Consider the following 23833-nt stretch of genomic DNA (forward strand, 5'->3'; position numbering starts at 1 on the left):
TTTAACTTTCCTTTGGAAAGTTAGAGTGACAATGAAAATTAGTATTTCATGGTCTCTTGATTGAATCTGAGATTCAGTCATTAAGGAAGGATCATAATTTTCTTTTTATAATACAGCAATTGACTGTTTTCCATCACCATCAAAACTATATATATATATATATATATATATATATATATATATATATATAGTCTCTGTCTCAGGTTCCTGACACAGAGCTACTAAAATCCTTGTAATTTTCTGAGCAAAAGGGGTGCTAGAAGCATTTTTTTGTTACAATATTTGGTCTTAGTCCCTGGTTCCTGACAGGAGAGCTTCTAAGATCCTTGAAATCTCCTGAGTGGTAAGAGTATTTTTTGTATGCTAATGAGATTACTGGTGGCAGGGACCCCTGGATAACTTCAGATTGGAGGCTGGTCACCAGAAAGATTACAGCATGATTAGAGAGTTATAACTTTCAGCCCTACTCCTGACCTCCAGGGAGTGAAAAGAGGATGAAAATTGAGCCAATCATCAATAGCCAATGATTTAATCAATCATGTTTCTAAAAGAGGCATGATAAACGGAACCTCAATAGAAACGCTAAACAATGAGGTTTAGAGAGCTCTGAGGTTGATGAATGCATCCTCATGCTGGGAAGGTGGTGGGCCCCAACTCCATGGGACAGAAGCTCCTATTCTCAGGACTCTTTTGGATCTCACCCTATGTGCCTCTTCATCTAGCCATTTGTTTGAATCCTTATAATATCTCTTATCATAAACTAGTATATGTAAGTAAACAATTTCCCTGAGTTCTGTGAGCCATTATGACAAATTATCAAGTATGAGGAGAGGGTCACAGGAACTCCCAATTTATAGCCAAATCAGACAGAGGTGTGAGTAATTTGATGGTACACTACTTGCAATTGGCATCTGAAGTGGAGGGGGGCAGTCTTGTATGATTGAACCCATAAACTGTGGGGTCTGCACTAATTCCAGGTAGTTAGTTTCAGTTGAATTAAATTATAGGACATGCATTTGGTGTCCAAAGAGTTGGAGAATCGGTTGCTGGTGTGGAAAAACACATTTGGTGTCAGAAGTGTAGTGAGTAGAAAAGTAGTTTTTGTTGTTGTTGTTATTAGTAGGACATGTAGAACTAGATGGAGGACTCTTAAATAAAAGCAAATGAAAACTATGGAGATTAGTAAGATCCAGAATGTTTAACCGAGGTAGTCTAGTTTCAAAAATAATTCCCTTCCCAAGAAATCAAAAGTGATTGTGAATTTATGGATAAACAACAGTACAGCATGGAGATTTCCTAGACAAGGGCGTGGAGATTTCCTAGACAAGGGCGTGGAGATTTCCTAGACAAGGATGATGACATTCTGTAGCCTATTGATCATGGATCTGGGAGTGCAGTTATTTTGGGAAAAAAGGATCTCTGGCCCACAGCAAGATTTGAGCCAGCAATTTCAGGGGGCATGTTGTAAAAAGAAAGAAGACTCTTCAGAAACAAAATTTAGGCTCAAGGATGCAATTTAATTGCCAATCTGGTTTGGCAATTTGTTAATGGGCTCACTGGGATGTTTTAAGACTATAGATGAGTAAGAAGAGATGTCAAGGGAACAGAAAGAAAATACCAGATGAAGAACAAGGAATCTAGGATGTAGTAAAGGTAATGACAGCTTAGTCTAAAAACTTGTTAAGAATCTTATCAATGTTCTTATTAACATTAACAGGCTTTGGAGGTTGTCCAAACTCTTATATTGAATGGAATTAGCCTGAAACAAGGAGAAAAGATGGGTATAAATTATAGTGACATGAAATAACGTTTTAAATATGTGTTGACAGATACCTGCAGTTATCACTTCAGCTATTTTCTGTTGGTTACTGTTGGCATAGTGAGTTCAATTCCATATATGAGGTGGTGTGGAGAGGACCTATGCTACCAGGAGTTTTATTTTTTTATTATTTATTTATTTTTGAGATGGAGTCTCGCTCTGTCACCCAGGCTGGAGTACAGTGGTGTGACTCGGGTCCCTGCAAGCTCCACCTCCCGGGTTCACGCCATTCTCCTGCCTCAGCCTCCTGAATAGCTGGGATTACAGGCGCTCGCCACCATGCCCGGCTAATTTTTTGTATTTTTAGTAGAGACGGGGTTTCACCGTGTTAGCCAGGATGGTCTCGATCTCCTGACCTTGTGATCCACCCACCTCGGCCTCCCAAAGTGCTGGGATTACAGGCGTGAGCCACTGCGCCCGGCCCAGGAGTTTTATTTATTATTGTGGCTTTTCTCTATTATGTGACCTAAATTATGTGACATGTTGGCAGCAATTCATCTCTGCTCTTACAGAGTATATGCCTATGGCGTTTGATAGCTAATGTGGTTAAAGGTCTAGAAATCTTCATTTTCCTTATGAACTTATGCTTGTCAGCCACCCACACATATCTCTATTTTTAGTCATCCCAGAACTGGGACTGTTTCTCCATGAACAGCTGACCTTTGTTGCCTTTGTTCACAGTTTTAGCTGACTTAATGCATATTTGAGAACTCATTTCCCTAGAGTTTCAACCTGAAACCAGAGGCTCAGACAAGGAGATTCTACTTCCGAGAGACCAGGAGTCTTGAAGAGAGGACCATGTCTGGTCTAAAAAAAACCCGAAAAAGTTTAGCAGCAAGAGGAGTGGACACAAATAGGGGATAAATAACAGGAGAGGACCGCCCCCCTTGAGATCAGGCCTAACAAATTGAATCAAATATAACCTCCACCGTTCACACAATGTGTGCATCTAACTCCATTTTTAGTGCTTTTCCTCCTCACTCCTTTTCTGCTACCTTCCTTACAGGGCCTTTTTAGGCATTTCCATTTGTGGTCAGTATTTTATGGCTCTATGCTGAACTAAACAAATACCACAGTTTGCCCACTGGAACATAGTTCATCCCCTTTATTCCATCACTTTGTAGAATAGTCATGTAATTGGACTGAGAGTAACTCCCTCATTTCCCCTCCTTCCATTGCCCTACTTCATTTCTTCAAGCACTTGAATGATTTTAAACCTTTCTCTAACCATTTCCTGCTGTAGGTTATTATTTCACCAGGGCAAGCAACTCAAGCAAGTCAAAATATTGCTTTCATCTTATATCACTGCCCTGTTTAAAAATTACCTACAAAATTTAGTTGTTTTTGTTTTTTTTTAAACTTAGACTTCCATTTTCTATTAAAGCATCTTTCTAGTTTTTTCTTTTCCTACCTCTGTGGTTCTCTGATCTGGCTGGTAAAGATCTCCTGGACAACTTTTAAAAAGTAGCAAGGCCAGGGCCCCACCTCTAAAGTTTTTGGTGTAAGTGGCCCAGGGTATGGCCAGGAGGTTAGAAAATTTTTCCTTACTTTTAACTCCTCAGGTATTTCTAACACACAGAGCCAGGCTTGAGAGCCACTTATCTATACCAGTGGTTCCCAAAGTATAGTTCCCAACCATCATCTGCATCACCTGGGAACTTGTTAGAAATGCAAATTATTGAACCCCACCCCAGATTTACTAACTCTGAGAAACTCTGGGAGTGAGACCCAGCAATCTGTGTTTTAACAAGCTCTCCAGGTGATTCTCATGTACTTCAACGTTGTGCTGCCCAATATGGTAGCCACTAGTTATGTGTGGCTATTGAAAACTTCAAATGTGGCTAGTCCGAATTGAAATGTGCTGTAATGTAAAGTACACACTGGATTTCAAAGGCCTCACACAAAACTAGAATATAAAAATCACATGAATAATATTTAATTACATATGAAGATAATATATTGGGTATTTAAATCAAACAAAATATATTACTAAAATGAATGTCACCTATTTCTTTTTACTTTTTAAATATGTCTGCTAGAAAATTTGAAATTACATATTTGGCTTGCATTACATTTCTGTTGGACAGCACTAAAGTCTGATTGCAGTGATCTATGCAATCACTATTTTCTATACTGTTGGGAACAGGCCCCCCAAATCTGGCCATAAACTGGCCCCAAAACTGGACATAAACGAAATCTCTGCAGCACTGTGACATGTTCGTGATGGCCATGACGCCTACACTGAAGGTTGTGGGTTTACAGGAATGAGGGCGAGGAACACCTGGCCCACCCAGGGTAGAAAACTGCTTAAAGGCGTTCCTAAACCACAAACAATAGCATGGGCGATCTGTGCCTTAAGGATATGCTCCTGCTGCAGATAACTAGCCAGAGCCCATCCCTTTATTTCAGCCCATCCCTTTGTTTCCTGTAAGGAATACTTTTAGTAAATCTATAATCTATAGAAACAATGCTAATCACTGATTTGCTGTCAATAAATATGTGCGTAAATTTCTGTTCGAGGCTCTCAGCTCTGAAGGCTGTGAGACCCCTGATTTCCCACTCCACACGCTGTATTTCTGTGTGTGTGTCTTTAATTCCTCTAGTGCCACTGGGTTAGGGTCTCCATGACGGAGCTGGTCTCGGCACTATACAAACTTTTTTTCCACAGTGGCTTAAGCAGAACACATTTAGCATTTCTGATTCCATACCTCTGGACCTTTCATGTATCATCTTCTTCACTAGATGGTCCTTCCTACCTCTCCACACTTGTCCCACTATGGCTGGTTCTTTTAGGCTCAACCTTTATATCTTCTTATTTCAGAAGTATTTCTTAGTCACTGCAGCCTCTGGTGACACCCTCTCCCCTCTTTTGTTTTGTAGTTCCTGATTCCAGAAAGTAAGAGACATTCAGAAAGGAAACTATTGTGATTAGAGAACTCATGGAAAGGAGCATGTGTGCTCAATATTCCAGAATGCTAGAATCATTGAAGGGTAGAAGAGGAGAGGAACAGACAGAGCTAGTGAGATCAGTAGCTCCTGGACATCAGAGGCCATTTCCTCTCCCTTAGGCATCCCTCATAGTATAGTATGATGTATGTCCCACAAGGTGGGCACCCAATACATATGTGTGGCTGATGAAGATGATGGACCTTAAAGGCTAGAGTGAGGGAGGACAACTCCTAGACAAGTGAGCAGATGCCACAGGATATAGAGTCTCTTTTAGAAAAATCTCCCCATGTCTCCATCTTACTGAGATGGTCACCATGAAATTTGCCAGATTAATTGTCTTTAGTCACTTATAGAGATCAAACTATCTACTTGGTGCTTTTGTAATGATGAGAATTGACATGGCAGCAGGGAGAGCTTTTCATTATAGTTCATGTGATATTTTATGAATTTTTTCCTGTTACCTATGTTTTATCTTGTATCTGGCATAATTTTGCTTAAAGGATGGGAGATAGACTAGATGACCTCAAGACACTACTTTCTGCTGGGGAGTCTACTGCCTACATCATAGAAGGCAGACTGGTAGCATTGGAAGGAGAGGCAATCCCCTTTCTAATCTATTTAAAATATAACCATACTTTCCCTTCCCAATATTCTTCCTCTACTTTTCCAGTACTCTTTCTTGTAATTTCCCACCATGATAAAACATTATTATGAAAGAGGAGTTTGTAAAGTGAAAGAATAAAAAAACACACTATATTTCTCCCTATATGTGAATTACTTGCTACCTGACATAGTTTGGATATTTGCCCTGCCCAAATCTCATGTTGAATTGTAATCCCCAGTGCTGGAGGCGGGACCTGGTGGGAGGTGTTTGGATCATGGGGCAGACCCTCATGGCTTGGTGCTGTCTTTGCAATGGTGAGTGAGTTCTCAGGAGATCTGGTCGTTTAAATGTGTGTGGCACATCCCCACTACTTTCTCTCTCTTGCTCTGTTCTGCCATGTAAGATACCTATTCTCGCTTCACCTTCCTCCCTGAGTAAAAGCTTCCTAAGGCCTCCCTAGAAGCAGATGCCAATACTGTGTATCCTGGACAGCCTGCAGAGCCATTGGCCAATTAAACCTCTTTTCTTGTAAATTATCCAGTCTCGGCATTTTATTTTTTTGAGATGGAGTCTTGCTCTGCTGCCCAGGCTGGAGTGCATTGGCACGATCTTGGCTCACTGCAACCTCTGCCTCCCGGGTTCAAGCAATTCTCCTGCCTCAGCCTCCCAAGTAGCTGGGACTACAGGCGTGTGACACCACGCCTGGCTAATTTTTTGTATTTTTAGTAGAGACGGAGTTTCACCATGTTAGCCAGGATGGTCTCGATCTCCTGACTTCGTGATCCTCCCAGTCTCGGTCATTTTTTAAAACAATGCAAGAATGGCCAAACACACTACCCTTCATACCACTCTTGTATGTGAATTCATTCTATTCCTTCTCTAATTATGCATTTTCAGAAAGTTAATGTTTAACATTTCCCAGAAAAGACCATTTAAACCACTAGACATTCCAGACACTTTAGCAGTTGCTTCAAGCACTTCAAAAAGTTCTCATATAAAAACATGGATTTGATCTTTGAAGGCTCCTCTGGGGGACAAGCAGTACCTCCTGAATTGATCAGAACTTTCTGCCCCAGATCCTTTAATCCTCATTATAGGAAAAGAAATATCTACTTGCGAATACTTATTGAGGCTCAAATTGTGATGTTCTAAATTCAATTAAGATATATGAATCCCAAGACAACGAAGTACCTGAGTATGGTATTATGAAGTTATAAATTACCAATTTCTCATCACCACCTTTAAAAGCAAGTTTAAAAAAATGAACCTACTTGCAAATGAACCTGTAAAATATCACCAGCCAAGCATGGGATTGGAATAAAGCATTTCATCAAAATGTCCATAGATCATTTCTTCTAGATGAGTATCTTGCAGATTGTCACACAGTGCACATTTTTATACCCAATTTGGAGAGAAAATGTTTTATATATATATATATTTATGTGATAAGAGTCAATGGGATCAATAAAAAAATACAAATCAGTAGATTTAAAATACAGAAATCAATTTTAAATGGGGAATGAAAGATAAAGGTAAGTTATTTTGTTTCCAAAAACCTGTGTAGTCTGTGGTCTATTTTACTTTTCATACTTTTTTTTACTCAGCTGTCATTTTGGTTTCCATTTCCTAGGAATCATCTAATCTAATGCTGTTGCCAAAGTTGTGTTGCTGATGCAGGTTTTCAAGGGCAAGAGTGGCATTGTCAAATTTCTTATTCCTGAAGATGATTGAATATTATTAGCCCCACCCCCCCACTCACAATTTGCTGTGTGAAAAGAAAATTAAAAGCTTGGGACCCCAATTCACTGTGCCAAAAGGAAAAAATATTAAGCTGAAAGCTGAGTCATGCAAGAAGCTGCCTTTCCTTTTGTTCCTAAGCAGATAGCTTCAGATAAAAGGTTAAAAAATCTCCATGAGTAGCTGCTGTAGGTTCACCTTATCTTCTATAGAGCACTAATTTACTGAGTGCCAGAGGAATACATGACTATTACTCTACCTGCTCCTTTTCTCTTGCAATGTAGATTTAGTAATGTATCCATATCCTCCCGTTTACCCTTTTTTCCCAGGCTGCTTTTCCCCTTTAAATATTAAAGCCCTCAAAATCATCTTTGGAGAAAGGCACAGACCACAGACTGTTTCTATGATTCTGTGTTTGTTTCCTCCCAGGCATTGTCCTTAATGTTGGCAAAACAAACTTCTAAATTGATTGAGCCCTGTCTCAGATACTTTTTGGTTGATAGCTGTAAGCAGAATTTTACTGCTTTAGAAAGTAGAAAAGGTAAAGAGTTAGAAGAGACATCTATATATCCTCAGAACACCCATCAGGCATTAATAAGAACTGTACATTATATATTTTGAAATGTGAACAAGATCTACTCCCTATACATAGCAACAGTTGGGATTGCAAACTGTCCAGCAAGCCAAGAATTGGACTTGATTTGGGGAGCTGTCACTTCAGAGAATCGGCGTCCTAATCAGCTTTTCTTCCCCCAATTCTGAGTCACTACATGCAGACAGTCTGATTATCTGAATTCTCTAGTTTCAGACAGTGGAGTTACAGGTTGACCTTTCTAGTAGGAGCTGCCCTCAGTTCCTCTAGGGGGCACTCACTTAACTTCCTGTTGGCCCTGAGATCTGTTCCCCAAGCTTCCCCTACTCTGCTCTGAGTGATGGAAAAGTGTCTGACCAGAGGCTCTTGTGCTCACTGGTAGGTTTATCCAATAGGAGGCAAGATTAGGGTCAGGGGTTGGAAAAATGGCAGTCACATATTTTTTTTTTCCTCCCACCCCCCCCATTTTCATGGCATTTTCAGGAGCATCTCTTCCACAGTTCCAATTTCTGCAAAAAAGCACCTCTTCTTGTGGGTCCCAGCTCCCTGGGTAAGTGCCTGCCATGTTTCAATCCCACAGGTTGGCCTGGCTTCTGGGCTCTTGTAGTACCACCTGTTCTGCTGGTCTTGCCAGGCCTCGGAATGATAGCTACTTCCTGCTATTGCCAAACTCTGAGAGGCCTCACCTTTCCCTCTTGAGCTTCTTTGTTCTCCCATCAGCTGTTTCAGGAGGTACTCTAGTTTCTGTCTAGATCTTCCTAGTGGGTTGGTGCACTTATTACCCTGCTATAAGCTTTGATTGCTAAGGCCTCAAAACTGTCCCTTTGTTAAGACTTGCCGGGCAGGAGCTCACAGAGCAGGTGCAGCCAGTGATGATAAAGGTTATAAAATGTCAACTTCGTTTTGTCAAGGAGGGGATGATTTTGTGACATGTTTTATGTTCCAGATTCCTCCCCCTGTGGATCAGGCCAGGGACTGGGGTTTGCTTAAACCACATTTTTGCTTTGCTCTTTTCTTTTTTATTTTATTTTATTTTATTTTATTATTATTATTATACTTTAAGTTTCAGGGTACAAGTGCACAATGTGCAGGTTAGTTACATATGTATACATGTGCCATGCTGGTGTGCTGCACCCATTAACTCATCATTTAGCATTAGGTATATCTCCTAATGCTATCCCTCCCCCCTCCCCCCATCCCACGACAGTCCCCAGAATGTGATGTTCCCTATGTGTCCATGTGCGCTCATTGTTCAATTCCCACCTATGAGTGAGAACATGTGGTGTTTGGTTTTTTGTCCTTGCGATAGTTTACTAAGAATGATGATTTCCAATTTCATCCATGTCCCTACAAAGGACATGAACTCATCATTTTTTATGGCTGCATAGTATTCCATGGTGTATATGTGCCACATTTTCTTAATCCAGTCTATCATTGTTGGACATTTGGGTTGGTTCCAAGTCTTTGCTATTGTGAATAGTGCCGCAATAAACATATGTGTGCATGTGTCTTTATAGCAGCATGATTTATAGTCCTTTGGGTATATACCCAGTAATGGGATGGCTGGGTCAAATGGTATTTCTAGTCCTAGATCCCTGAGGAATCGCCACACTGACTTCCACAATGGTTGAACTAGTTTACAGTCCCACCAACAGTGTAAAAGTGTTCCTATTTCTCCACATCCTCTCCAGCACCTGTTGTGTGCTGACTTTTTAATGATTGCCATTCTAACTGGTGTGAGATGGTATCTCATTGTGGTTTTGATTTGCATTTCTCTGATGGCCAGTGATGGTGAGCATTTTTTCATGTGTTTTTTGGCTGCACAAATGTCTTCTTTTGAGAAGTGTCTGTTCATGTCCTTTACCCACTTTTTGATGGGGTTGTTTTTTTCTTGTAAATTTGTTTGAGTTCATTGTAGGCTAGCCATATGTAGAAAGCTGAAACTGGATCCCTTCCTTACACCTTATACAAAAATTAATTCAAGATGGATTAAAGACTTAAATGTTAGACCTAAAACCATAAAAACCCTAGAAGAAAACCTAGGCATTACCATTCAGGACATAGGCATCGGCAAGGACTTCATGTCTAAAACACCAAAAGCAATGGCAACAAAAGCCAAAATTGACAAATGGGATCTAATTAAACTAAAGAGCTTCTGCACAGCAAAAGAAACCACCATCAGAGTGAACAGGCAACCTACAAAATGGGAGAAAATTTTCGCAACCTACTCATCTGACAAAGGGCTTTGCTCTTTTCTTTATCCTGCTTTAGTCCTCCTCCACAAGCTCTTCCTAAAGAAAGTCACGTGCACACAAATCCTTGTCTCACATTGTCCTTTCTAAGGAATCTGAACTCAGGAAGCTGTGTAACCACATCCATCTTTTTGAAAGTCTTAGAGTGGTTAGTGTTTTCCTGGCTGTATCCTGAATGATGCAGAAATCTAAAGTGACTCTCAGCACCTTGATTCCCAGAGAAAAACTACAATGATAATATCTGGCAGGGTGTCCTGGTACAAATACAATTTCTTTTTATATTTTTTAGTTGGAAAAATAATTGTGTTAATTTATAATCTTTTTTATTATACTTTAAGTTCTGGGGTACATGTGCACAACGTGCAGGTTTGTTACATAGGTATACATGTGTCATGTTGGTTTGTTGCACCCATCAAATCGTCATTTACATTGGGTATTTCTCCTAATGCTATCCCTACTCCAGCCCCCCACCCCACAATAGGCCCTGGTGTGTGATGTTCCCCTCCCTGTGTCCATGTGTTCTCATTGTTCAACTCCCACTTATGAGTGAGAACATGCGATGTTGGTTTTCTGTACTTGTGATAGTTTGCTGAGAATGATGGTTTCCAGCTTCATCCATGTCTCTTCAAAGGACATGAACTCATCCTTTTTTATGGCTGCATATTACTACTCCATGGTGTATATATGCCACATTTTCTTTATCCAGTCTATTATTGATGGGTATTTGGGTTGGTTCCAAGTCTTTGCTCTTGTGAATAGTGCTGCAATAAACATATGTGTGCATGTGTCTTTATAGTAGCATGATTTATAATCCTTTGTGTATATACCCAGTAATGGGATTGCTGGGTCAAATGGTATTTCTAGTTTTAGATCCTTGAGGAATCGCCACAGTGTCTTCCACAATGGTTGAACTAATTTACACTCCCACCAACAGTGTAAAAGCGTTCCTATTTCTCCACATCCTCTCCAGCATCTGTTGTTTCCTGGCTTTTTAATGATTGCCATTCTAACTGGCGTGAGATGGTATCTCATTGTGGTTTTGATTTGCATTTCTCTAATGACCAGTGATGATGAGCATTTTTTCATATGTCTGTTGGCTGCATAAATGTATTTTTTTGGGAAGTGTCTGTTCATATCTTTTGCCCACTTTTTGATGGAGTTGTTTGATTTTTTCTTGTAAATTTGTTTAAGTTCTTTGTAGATTCTTGATATTAGCCCTTTTTCAGATGAATAGATTGCAAAAATTTTCTCCCATTCTTTAGGTTGCCTGTTCACTCTGCTGATAGTTTCTTTTGCTGTGCAGAAGCTCTTTAGTTTAATTAGATCCCATTTGTCTATTTCAGCTTTTGTTGTCATTGCTTTTGGTGTTTTAGTCATGAAGTCTTTGCCCATGCTTATGTCCTGAATGGTATTGCCTAGGTTTTCTTCTAGGGTTTTTATGGTTTTAGGTCTTACATTTAAGTCTTTAATCCACCCTGAGTTAATTTTTGTATAAGGTATAAGGAAGGGATCCAGTTTCAGCTTTCTACATATGGCTAACCAGTTTTCCCAGCACCATTTATTAAATAGGAAATTCTTTCCCCATTTCTTGTTTTTGTCAGGTTTGTCAAAGATCAGATGGTTGTATACATGTGGTGTCATTTCTGAGGCCTCTGTTCTGTTCCATTGGTCTATATATCTGTTTTGGTACAAGTACCATGCTGTTTTGGTTACTGTAGCCTTGCAGTTTAGTTTGAAATCCACTCTGAAGTTATTTTAAGTTCTGGGATACATGTGCAGAACGTGCATGTTTGTTACATAGGTATACATATGCCATGGTGGTTTGCTGCACCCATCAACCCATCCCATGCAGTAGGTATTTATCCTAATACTGGAACAGAAAACCAAACACTGCATGTTCTCACTCATAAGTGGGAGCTGAACAATGAGAACACATGGACACAGGGAGGGGAATATCACACATAAGGGCCTCTCAGGCAGTGGGGGCAAGGGATAGGGAGAGCATTAGTACAAATACAATTTCTGTCCATTATTCATTTGATCGTCTTCATCCTCCTCTAAGGTGCAGCTTCTCATCGGTTTCTCCAACTTCAGTGGTTTTCTCTTAGTTTCTTGAGCACAGTATATTTCTTTCTATCTCATATTAGCTCCCAAATGCTCTTCTTGCTGGAGTGAAGGTTAGAGATATTAAGTGACTTGTGTACAAGGCAACTAATCCAAGATATAGAACTGGGCCAATAAAGACTTTCTGAGCCCCAAAACAGTTAAGCTTTCTGTTACCCCACATCCTTCCAATTAGACGCAGCCAGACACAAAATTCTTTTTAAGGAGGAAATTAACACAATAAAGTATACAGACCCTTAAGATTGTGTTGCTAATCCCTGTGCTTGTGTTGAGATGTAAATTATCTCTGCTTGATGCCCATTTAGAGACCTTAGATCCTTCTGACAGGAACAGCTGGGATCATGATAAAACTGGGCCTCCGAGAAATAATTCTCTTTGTCATCTTTACATTCTCCCCCAGGCAAGAGAAGATATCCACCAATTCAATTCTGGGGGGAGTCCTAACAAGTGAGCTGCTGTGTGTAGTGAGCATTCTTGCCCTGATGACACAGTTGGCCCACTGTCTTCCTCTCCACCATGTTCCTCCTTACTTTCAACTGCAAATGGATGACTCAATGCTCTTTCCCTTCAGAGTTCTTCAATTTCTGTAACTCCTTTGACTTTCATATGTGCTTAACTTTGTGATGATTTGAAAGTCTCCTCCTTTGAAATATGAAACTCCAGTAATTTACCTCAAACCACAACTTATCATTCCAGCTTTTACTCCATCACGGTACCATACTTGTTAGCCTCATAAAAAGTTATATTCCAATGATTGCTTCATTCTCTTCCAATTCCTCAGCTATTTGTCATCTTCACTTTCTTCCTTACCTTGCTTAGACTCCATGATCTATGGTGTTTAAATATAGAGAACACCATAATCTATGGAGTTGAACAAGTGTCTTGACAATAATTTCAATTCTCATACCCTTTCTGCCTCTTTACCCTCAGGGCGTTATTCTAACCTAAACCTATATATCTAGTTCCTCTTTTCAGCTTCTATATACAGCTGAATGCATATTGCTTGAGGACATCAGTACTCACTCTCTTACTCTCTTCTCTTACTCTTATTTCACTTGGACAAGTGCAACTCTTAAATATGAACTTACCTAAAACATATACATCCTCATTCATCATTTCCAAACCAATCCAGATAAAATGTCTCCTCCCATGAATTCATGTATCATGAACATTTTTTATTCTATTTTATGAATATTAGAATGTGGGACATGATAGACAATAATTGTTCCATTTAATGACTCACCATCTTTTGTATATTATTCTGTAGCTGGTATATTTATTTATATCTATATTAAATTGTGAATTTCTTGAAAACAAGAATTGTTTCTTAGTCATCTTTAATTCACTGTACCTGGCAATGTCTGAAATATAGTAGGTGTTTGTAAAAAAGGTGAGAGGAAAATGAATACCTTGGTGACATGGATCATTTTTATGCATTTAAATAATTTTTAATAAATGATTTTTTAGCTGTGATAATTGAATGTCTAAGTGAGAAAACCAGCAATGTGACAAGTCCAAGTGTACATTATTTCAAATAAATGAATTCTGAATTATTTTACTACAGAAGTAATTTATGTAATTATTTTCAGCTCAAATTTAATTCATCACAAAGCTAATTAGATGATTTCTAGCCTAGAGAATGGATAATCTGAGAGCCCCACATTTTCTTTTGCCCAGGTTCCCTTTAACTTGATAGAATTAAAGATAACTGATTATGCACAGACACAAGTTCTCATTTTGAAATTGGCTGTCTTTTTCTCTTTGGCAATTTAGTTTGGTGCTTATATAGTTTCCTTGACAGTACCCTGCTCTCTCTCTCTCTTTTTCTTTCTCTGTCTCTCTCTCTCTCTCTCTCTCTCTGTGTGTGTGTGTGTGTGTGTGTGTGTGTGTGTATTTTCTAGTTATCATAACAGAGACCATCACAGAATCACAACTCCTACCTTCCTAATCCATTATGTCAGTCTACTTATTGCTGGCCGCTTCCCACTCATGGTAATGCACACACATGCACATACACATTAAAGTATGGTATAGATAATAAAATAAAGATTCTAAAGCATTTATAACTGTCTTCAATGCAAACTTTCCCAGTGCTTTCTACATTTAAATAAACCGTATTGAAACCTCCAAATACTACATTTGCTTACCTGAGGTTTCCAGGCCACTTAATACATGTTCTTTGGGATTCTGACTTTGATTGCAGCAAAAGAATCTCTCTGTAAACTCCTACTTTACCACAAGCCTCTAAAGAATGCCAGATGAAAGCATACCTCTCCTTTCGTCTTGTCATAAAAATCCACATTTCTGGTTACTCACAAATTAAGAAACCATGATCTTAGTACAAAGGCTCTTGCAAATTCCCTGACACAGTCAAACCGTGGTTCTTCAGATGTATAGGTTATATATGTCTGAGTTTTTTGTGGTTTGTTATTCTAGGTTGAATTTTCCCTTTTGCCCTGAATAGCTCTGGATCATCTCCTCTTTTGTTGTTTGGGTGTGGTAAGGGTTTACTAATGTTAAAAACATTAATCATAAAATAAGATATACCTAAATAAAACATATTTAGGGAGTTAACTATGTTGCCCCCAAATCATATAAGATAGCCAAGACCAAAAGTAATTGTTTGGTGCATGGCCGAGATCCCCCTTCAGGATGCAGGCTGTAAGCATTCCTTTTCTTAATTTCAAGGATTGGGACCTGCTGAGTCTTTCCTTTGGAGATGGCCTTGGGCCTAAGAGCTGTTTTGCCCAATATTATAAACTCTTTCTCACAGCAGCCCATATGCAATGACTCCAAAGTGGGATGTTACAAAATGCACCTCTCATCTTTTTTTGAAATGGGAGAGTTCCTTGGCTGCCCTCGAAGGAAGCGTGACAGGGGCATGGCTCTTTATTTGGCCACCATGAGCTCAAACCCCTTACAGGAGGGGGAGCATGCAGACAGGCAGGTGCAGAAACCAGGGCAAGCACTTCTGGGCTCTGGCCCCACAGCAGCATCTAGGGGTGGGTGCTTGTGACTCCTGAAGCCCCAGTGTAACCGTGCTCTTTTAGCTCTGCTGTCCACAGACAGCTTAAGTTTTAACCAGGTCAGCGCCCCATTGGTACCTGGGCCCTTGTCTAGCGTCCAGGAAGAATCAGGTTACACACGGACTTGAAGAGTGGTAAATGCAAGGGTTTTATTGAGTGTTGGAGGTGGCTTTCAGTGGGATAAATGGGGAGTTGGAAGGGGGATGGAGTGGGAAGATGATCTTCCTTGGAGTTCAGCTCTTCTGTGGCCAAACTGCTCTCTTACCATCCCCAGCTGGACTCCTCTTGATGTTCAGATGCCCCTTTTCTTCTCTCCTTCTCTGCCGTGCAGTTCTTCTGCTCCTCGGCTCTTCTGCTCATCGCCTTATGGAGCAGGAGGTTTGGGGTTTATATGGGTACGGGATACGGGGTATTGTAGGCCAAAAGGCAACGTTTTGGGCACAAAACCAGGAATGCTTGTTCCCATTTAGGGCCGCAGGTTTCCAGGCTTTAGAGTGGGGCCTTTGCTGGGGAACTGCCCTCTTCTACTCAGTATTTCCCTGTCTCCTGTCTGTATCACTTTCTCCAATTTGGAGAAGTTATTCCAGCATTAGAGCTCCCCAGGTAATCAGTTTAGACTTCTATTGCAACTGTTTTTAGTTTAATTTATCCCTGTCTGCAATGTTATTTTCTTTACTCTCTTAGGCATTGTTCCTGAGAGTAGCTTCAATAAGCCACGTGGATGCAATTATCCAGCTCAGGGGTTGTTTCTTATGGAATCCAACCTATGACTGTTGACGCCAGGAGTGGTCCTGGGAAGGAGACTCTGAAAATTTTGGAGCTGGCTGGGAACAAGAGTCCTGTTGCTGTTGGTAGGTAGAATATGGTTAGCCACTGTCCTGCAATTATTAAAACTCTCATAGGTGATAAATTGATGTGGGAATAGGCAGGTGAAATATCTCAGTCCTTGGAAAGGTAGAAGGAGCATAGCAATTACAAGAAAAGGTGAATCAAATGGCTCATTCCATCAATGCATTGGAGGATAATAAACAGCTAAGGGAGACTAATGATCAATTTAAGGCAAAATATGAAAGTTAGTTTTGGTGGCAAAAAATCTTTTTCTACTATTGGAAAGGGGAGAAAAATTTGAAGATTTAATTATAAGAGTAGTGGATCTCTTGAAATAGTTGAATTCTCTATCCTGGCCAGTCAAGTCTGTTATGTTAAGGTCAGCACCTGGTTAGGAAGGAGTGAGACTTTGAGACTTGTCATGGTGACCTCTGAGCTGAGGCACTAAAAACACCTTGAAACCCCAGGCTTTTCTGAATTCACTGCTACTGCATTAGTGACCCAATTTTCTCCACTAAAAATTAGCATTCCCTCTTTGTTGAAAAAAATTCAGAAGCCTTTGTTTTACAAAGCAACATGTACCTTCCTTCCCTCAAATCTACTTCCACTTTTTCTCCTGGTCACAGGACAAGGAAAAAAAACGAGTCAGGAGAACACAATCTGGTCTGGGAATCTCAGGGCCTGCTAATGGAGGAAAGGGACTATTGTAAAACCTAGAAAATATGTACTATCAGGAGTTGGGAGAGGATGGGTACTGGGTCTTGAGGATGGTGGATCAAGTGGGGAGAGAATAAAAGGTTGGATAAGGGAGAATTTGCTGATATAGGACCACACTCCAGTGATACAGAATATAACACACTGGCAAGGACCCTGAAGATCAATACCAATATGCTAGTCACTGACTTTCAGAAGCTTGGAAAAACTGATGTTAGAAATTCTAGAACTGTCATGCAAATAGTGGAAAGAGATCAAAGGCTTAGAGAAGTGGCTTGCTAGAGTGGATATAGTGCATAAGGATCAAAATACCTACCAGCTGACTATGTTCTGTGGGAGCACCCAGAGAACACCATCTAGCAATACAATAAGAAATATGCAGGTGAGAGGGGTCCCAGCATCATTGCAAAACTCAGTAGTGTCTTTCAAGAGAAGACCAGTGCTAACTTCCTCATAGCAATGGGGATGATTAGATCCCAACATTAAAAACAAACAAACAAGCAAGCAAACAAAAAACAGGTGGTGGCATTTAATGGTCAGAAATTGTGAGTGTAATTATTTTAATGGACTGTCAGCCAGGGTCTGGCCAGTGACGAGCTTTGAAGATGGTTAACAGAACATGTATCCTTAGGGCAGCCAACAAGCATCACTCAATGTGTTCAATCAAAAGAAATCAAGGTGGGCCAGGGGCAGTGGCTAACGCCTGTAATCCCAGCACTTTGGGAGTCTGAGACAGGTGGATCATTTGAGGTCAGGAGTTTGAGATCAGCCTGGCCAATATGATGAAACCCTGTCTATACTAAAAATACAGAGTTGGGCGCAGTGGCTCATGCCTGTAATCCCAGCACTTTGGGAGGCCGAGGCAGGTGGATCCCGAGGTCAAGAGATGGAGACCATCCTGGCCAACATGGTGAAACCTCATCTCTACTAAAAATACAAAAATTAACTTGGTGTGGTGGTGCATGCCTGTATTCCCAGTTACTCAGGAGGCTGAGGCAGGAGAAACTCTTGAACCAGGGGAGTGGAAGTTGCAGTGAGCCAAGATCGTGTCACTGCACTCCAGCCTGGTGACAGACCAAGACTCCGTCTCCAAAAAAACAAACACAAAAATAAAAACAAAAACAAAAAAACGAGAAAAACAAAAATTAGCTGGGCGTGGTGGCAGCCACCTGTTATCCCAGCTACTCAGGAGGCTGAGGCAGGAGAATGGCTTGAACCTGGGGGGTGGAGGTTGTCGTGAGCTGAGATTATGCCACTGCACTCTAGCCTGCATGACAGAGTGAGACTTTGTCTCAAAATTTAAAAATGATAATAATAAAAAAAAAATCAAGGTGGAAAGATCAGGAGCTTGAGGAAGCTGTCACAATAAAAGGTCATATTTCTTTGTTCTATTTTCAAACTGAAGCCAATTTTCTGACCCAGAAGTCACTGACTGTGAGAGAGACTGGGTTCCCATAAAGAAAGGCCCTGAAATACCACCGCAAGCAAATATGGTAATAATTCCCTCAGTTCTTTCTCAAAGGGACCTATGACAATTTATTTGGGTAAACTTATATACCAGGGGAAAAAAAAACCCATTTGAATGATGCGAATATGGGACTTGAGTTAACATTCATACGCAGGGACCTAAAGTGTCATCATGGCCTCTGTGTTAGAGTAGGGGCATAGAGGAGCCAAGTAATAAATGGAGCCCTATCACAGGTCTGGTTCACACAGTGGCACCACATACCTACCCATTGGTAAATTCATCAGTTCCCAAGTGTACAAGTGGAGTGGACACACAATGTAATTGTAAGAATCCTAATATTGAGGCCTTGGACTCAATATTGGGTAAGAAGTATTTAAGCTGGAAGACTAAGTAGAAGCCACTGAAACTGCCCACATTTGACAATATCATGTCAAAAACAATGTTGTGGTTCAAGAAGAAAGGCAGAGATTAGTGCCATCTTAAAGACATAATGTTATCTGTGGTAGAGAGAGATACCACATGAAATTTCTGGCAAGCCCTACTAGGAAAATCACCATGACTTTCCCAGGGTTCTAGAACAAGGTCATGCCTCTTGCAGCAGAATATTATACATCTTTTCAAAACATTTCCTGATGTGCTACTTTGTTCTGATAGAGACAGAGCATCTGACTTTGGGATATCAAATGACTGTGTGGCCAGAACTGTCCATCATCAGCTGAGTTTTAATCAGCTGGTAAATTCAGAAGAGTAGACGATCCAAGAAACATTCCATCCTGCATGAGAATGTACATCCAGGGACTGGACCTGAGGAGGGCTGTACAGCACAATAAGCTGAAAGTGCAGGTGGCCAGACCCGTTTGTTATTCATCACAGTTGCACTTGTACTTCTCCCTTAGCTCCCATCTGTAGCTTTTTGACCAGCTTGTGGAGAAGAAAAAAGGCTAAGCTTAGTTCATGGGTGGGTATTCTCCATGTTTAAGTACAAACTGAAAATGAGCTGCTGCTTTATTACAATCCCACTCAGCAGGGCCATGAAAGAAAGCAATGAATAAAGATTTTCTCATGGACAGAGTTTCAGGCATTGTACCAGGACATATACTTTGCATGGAAAGAAAAATTGCCCAAGATAAGAATATACAGAAATTTCTGAGCAGTGGCAATTAGCTTGACTGCTTGGTCAGAGATTGGAAAGGAAAAAATGGAAACCTTGGGGGCAAAGAAGTCTGGGGAAGAGGCATGTGATGGACCTATTAGAGTAAGTACAAATTTGAAAAGTTTCTATGTAATTATTAATGCCTACCAGAAAGCATTTATCATGAAAACAGCACTGAACTCAAGTGGACAGAATGACTGTGTCTGCTGCTGGCTGACATGTGACAGCCAGCCTCTGTCATCAGCTACCACGGTGCTGGTACAATGAATGCACGAAGAGACTATCAGGGATGAAAACTATTCATGGGTCCTACCAGCATCATAGACTGATAACCACTATGGCTAACTACCACTGCTATCAGATATTCAACTAGCCTGCATCAGAGAATGATACTAAAGCCTGATAGGATGCCATCTTTCAAGGAGACTAACCAGTCACTTGGTGCCAAGTTGATTATATCCTCGAAGAGGCAGCAATTCATTTTTACTGGAATCAGCACATATTCTAGGTATGGGTTTTAATTTGCCACTTGTGGAACCTCGACCATCTCCAATATCTGAAGGTTTACAGAATGCTTGATCCATAGACATAGTATCTCACTTGACATTGTATCAGACTAAGGACCATTTTAAAGAAAGAAAAAAAGGTATGGCCGTGGACATATCACAATGAAGAATATTGTTCCCATAACAGACCATACTACCAAAAAGCTGCCAGTCTTACAGAGTGATGGAACTGCTTTTTGAAGGCATAGAGGCACAATATTGGAGATAACACTCTGCAAAGATGGGGTGCCATTCTCCAGGATGCAGGATACATCCTAAATCAGTGATCATTATCTAGTGTTATGTCCCAAGTAGACAGAAGTAAAGTTTAAGAGTGACCCCTTTTGCTATTACTCCTAGAGACCCACATGAAGAATTTATGCTTCTGACTCTGCAACAATGAGCTCTGCAGGTCTATCTAGCATTTCTGTTCACAGAAGATGAGTGCTTTTACTAGCAAGATTTTAAGCTCTATTTGCTTCTCAGTCAACCAGCACTTGAGATTTCATGTACAAAGACCAGGAAAAGAGTCACCATTCGGGCACAGATAATGGACCCTGATCATTACAAGTATGTATCGCTGCCATTATGTATTGGGGCAGGCAAGAATACATCTGGCATTCAGGTGATCCACTGAGGTACTCCCTACCCAATATTCCACATAGTTCAGAAATTAGCAGTGAAAATTTTGTTTACACAATTAGCTGAGGACTTACTGCAATATTCAAAATTTTTTAAAAAGTAGACCATCATAAGAAAAGGTGTTTTCTATGTGTTCATCATTCTTGCCTTTAAATCTGGAAGGTAGACAAGAAACTGAGAAGATAACGGATGGCAGAGACCCAGACGCTTAGTTCTTAAATAGATTTGTGCTATAGTTTCACTGGCTTTCCTTTCTATAGAGTGTGGATAAGCAGTAACCAAAACAAAGGAACAAAACTATAAGAAATCCATAAATAAGTAGCGAGTTTTCTGGCCTTTCCATGGGGAGAGATGAGAGTTGATGAAAAAACACCCAAACAAAGCAAGCTTTGTGGCTTATTTCCCACAGATATCTGAGAGCAACCTTCTGCCAGGATTTGCCCTGCCCACAGGCGTTAGCATGGACTTGATGACTGCGGTGCGGCTTTCACTTTCTCAATTTTCCAGAGCTCATACTCCTCAAACTCCAGAGGAATAAGATGTAAGTATAATTGGTGACCATAGAGCCCATGATTCAAGTTAGTCAGACCTCATTATTTGAAAATATAACTTTCTCTGCCTTTCTTTTTTTCTAAAATTATTTGAAACTTGGTCAAGCAAAGGGTACATGGTGTTTCCTGCCATGTCAGGAAAACAAAAAACAAATACAACCCTATTGAGAAATCCTAATCATTCTACATAAGAGAAATTTAGCCTCTTTTTATTTTACTGTTAAAATCTATGTTTTATGGGAATTCTGAAACTCATTTTATAAGACTAAATTAAACGGAGAATTTTGCTAGTCTCATTTATTGTTGAATCTTCACGCTAGGAAAGACTGGAGGCTCTGAGGGAAAGTTCATGCTGTTTTTATATCCATGTTGCTAAGGTGATTTTGTGGGATGAAAACACACTGGCAACTCTCCATTAATTTGTTTACAAAAGAATATGAATGAGTTTCACCTCCTACAGTCAGGAGCACTTCAGCTTCTGCTTAACTCTAGCAAACCATAAACCAACTAGCAAATTAAATAAAAATTCCTTCAGTTATTGTTAAGGTACAATTACTCTCAGCAGAAACATATATAATCTGTTAAATAGTCCCAATTAACTAACTATTTAGAGCACAAAGTGAAAAACAGAATATATGTGAAACTAAGTGAGGAAAAGATAATTTGATTCCAAAATGGAATTTATCTTGCTTTTCAGACTGTCTTATCTCTCAGTAAGTCAAAATGGTTTAGAAAAACAGGTGGCTTGTTGCCTTTTGCAAGTGTGTGAATGCGTAGAATAATATATTTGTATTTAATCATTATTTATTTAATACAATGTGGCTTTTTGGACTGGGGAGTGAGGAATGGGGCAGAGAGAGTGATAGCTGACTTTGTATGAATAATACCAAGGAAACGCAGTAAAGGTCTAGATGTTTTCATGCTTAACGACACCGTATTGCTTTGTACATCTCTTCTGAAATCCCAAGCATGATTTTTTGCCTTATTGCATCAGAAGAGAGACTAATCATGGAGCACTGATTCTAGTTTATGGGACACCTGGCAAAAATAATCATACTACAGTGTATTGGCCTCCTAGGATGAGCAAGAAGTAAAATTCTTGTAAGAGAACATGATTACAACAGGCCATCAGTGAAGTTGTCATGGATTCTGGTGCTCAATTGCCTAGGTCTACTACTTTCTACTTCATGATATAGGAGCAAATAACTTAACCTCTATGTCCTGTGTCATCCTCTGTAGAAGAAGAATAATAAAAGTAACATCAAAAATTAACAGATTTAACCTGTATTATGTTAGTATTTATTATTTTTAATATAGATATGATTTGAATTCTTTAGTATATAGAGAATAAATTTAAATTTCAGGGCCAGAAAGTCTATTTTTTTCTTAATATGAGGAATATGTATTTTGTATAGGTTTGACACAAATCTCTACCAAGATCTACTGTTCTCTAACTCTTTAAATTCACTAAAAGAATCCCATAATTTGACTGTAGGTTGATTTCTCAAATTATTTGGTTTGCTAGAAGCTGAACAGTATTGCCCACAGTAGATTAAAAACCTAGGAATAACCTATCATAGCATGGCCACTTTTCCTGTTCTTGCATCTAAAATCTCTCTCTCTCTTTCTCTCTCTCTCTCTCTCTGTCTGTCTGTCTATGTTTGTCTATATATGTTTTTTGTTTTTTTGTTTTTTTTTGAGAAGGGATCTCACTCTGTTACCCAGGCTGGAGTGCAGTGGTACGATCTCAGCTCAATGTAGCCTTGACTTCCCAGGCTCACATGATCCTTCCATCTCAGCCTTCCAAGTAACTGGGATTACAGGCATGCACCACCATGCCTGGTTAATTTTTTGTATTTCTTGTAGAAATGAGGTTTCAGCATGTTGCCCAGGTTGGTCTTGAACTCCTGGGCTCAACTGATCCTCTCAAAGTGCTAGGATTACAGGCGTGAGCCACAGCTCCAGGCTGCATCTAAGATATTTTAATTGAGGAAAAGAATATGGATTTATAGAATCTTATGGTTGAAAGGACTCTTAAAAGGCAAAATTCCACCCAATACAGGTGCTCTCATTCCCTCATATATTTATTCTGCTGATTACTGAGCACTCCTTAAGGGCAAAAACTGTGTCTTATTTTAATTCTGGATCTTGCCATTGATATAGTGCCTGCACTGAGGCAATGCTTATTTGGAATGGAATTCATTTATTCTTCCATTAAGCATATATTAAGTATCTAATAAATGCCAACACTTGGATAAGCTATGGAGTTATAAAGATAAATAGTACAGAGTTTCTGCTCTTTAGGAGCTCACTATGTTGGAATGTTGTGCAAACTAAATATTATACAGTAGGGGCTAGATGAGATTGATCAACAGAATGTAGCAGGTTATACATGAACGGCAGTGCTCTCTTTAAACTTTTGGAAGGGGGAATTATGCCCTTGGTCTTCCACTTGCTCTCCAACAGCCTGACTTTTACCCTAGCAATGACCAGCTCTATAGGATATTAGTGGGTAATCTCTAAGTATGGCTTGGCATGTAATAAGGAAACTGCCAGGCCTTTTGACATTTCCTTGTCTTTTGGAGACTTGAGATGTTCATCTTACAGTGATAACAAGGGTCAAAATGGGGTCTGGACCACAAAGACAAGGCTGTCTCATGAATGAGTGATTCATTGACATTTTAATTTATTGAAAGCCTGAGACCGTGGGCCTCAGATAACTCTCCCTTACTCCATCTAAGTGGTCCTTCAGGAAGTGCCTTAACATCAGGAAGCTCACTCCTGGGTAAGGCAGCCCTGTATATTGTCAAAAGATTCTTATGTTGAATC

The 23833-nt window shown here is 39.9% G+C and overlaps 1 long non-coding RNA gene across 3 annotated transcripts in view; it reads left to right on the forward strand.

The window, feature by feature from the left end:
- The first annotated feature begins 20888 nt into the window (after window positions 1–20888).
- The window catches only part of LINC02877 (long intergenic non-protein coding RNA 2877), a 149980-nt gene continuing 147035 nt past the window's right edge, over window positions 20889–23833 (forward strand). For all 3 annotated transcript variants that reach the window (XR_004670785.3, XR_008624915.1, XR_004670787.2), the window contains exon 1: window positions 20889–20994. This is a non-coding gene — a long non-coding RNA (long intergenic non-protein coding RNA 2877). The remainder of the gene's footprint in view (window positions 20995–23833) is intronic.

The sequence above is a fragment of the Pan paniscus genome, chromosome 2, assembly GCF_029289425.2.
Source record: "Pan paniscus chromosome 2, NHGRI_mPanPan1-v2.0_pri, whole genome shotgun sequence".
Taxonomy (NCBI): domain Eukaryota; kingdom Metazoa; phylum Chordata; class Mammalia; order Primates; family Hominidae; genus Pan; species Pan paniscus.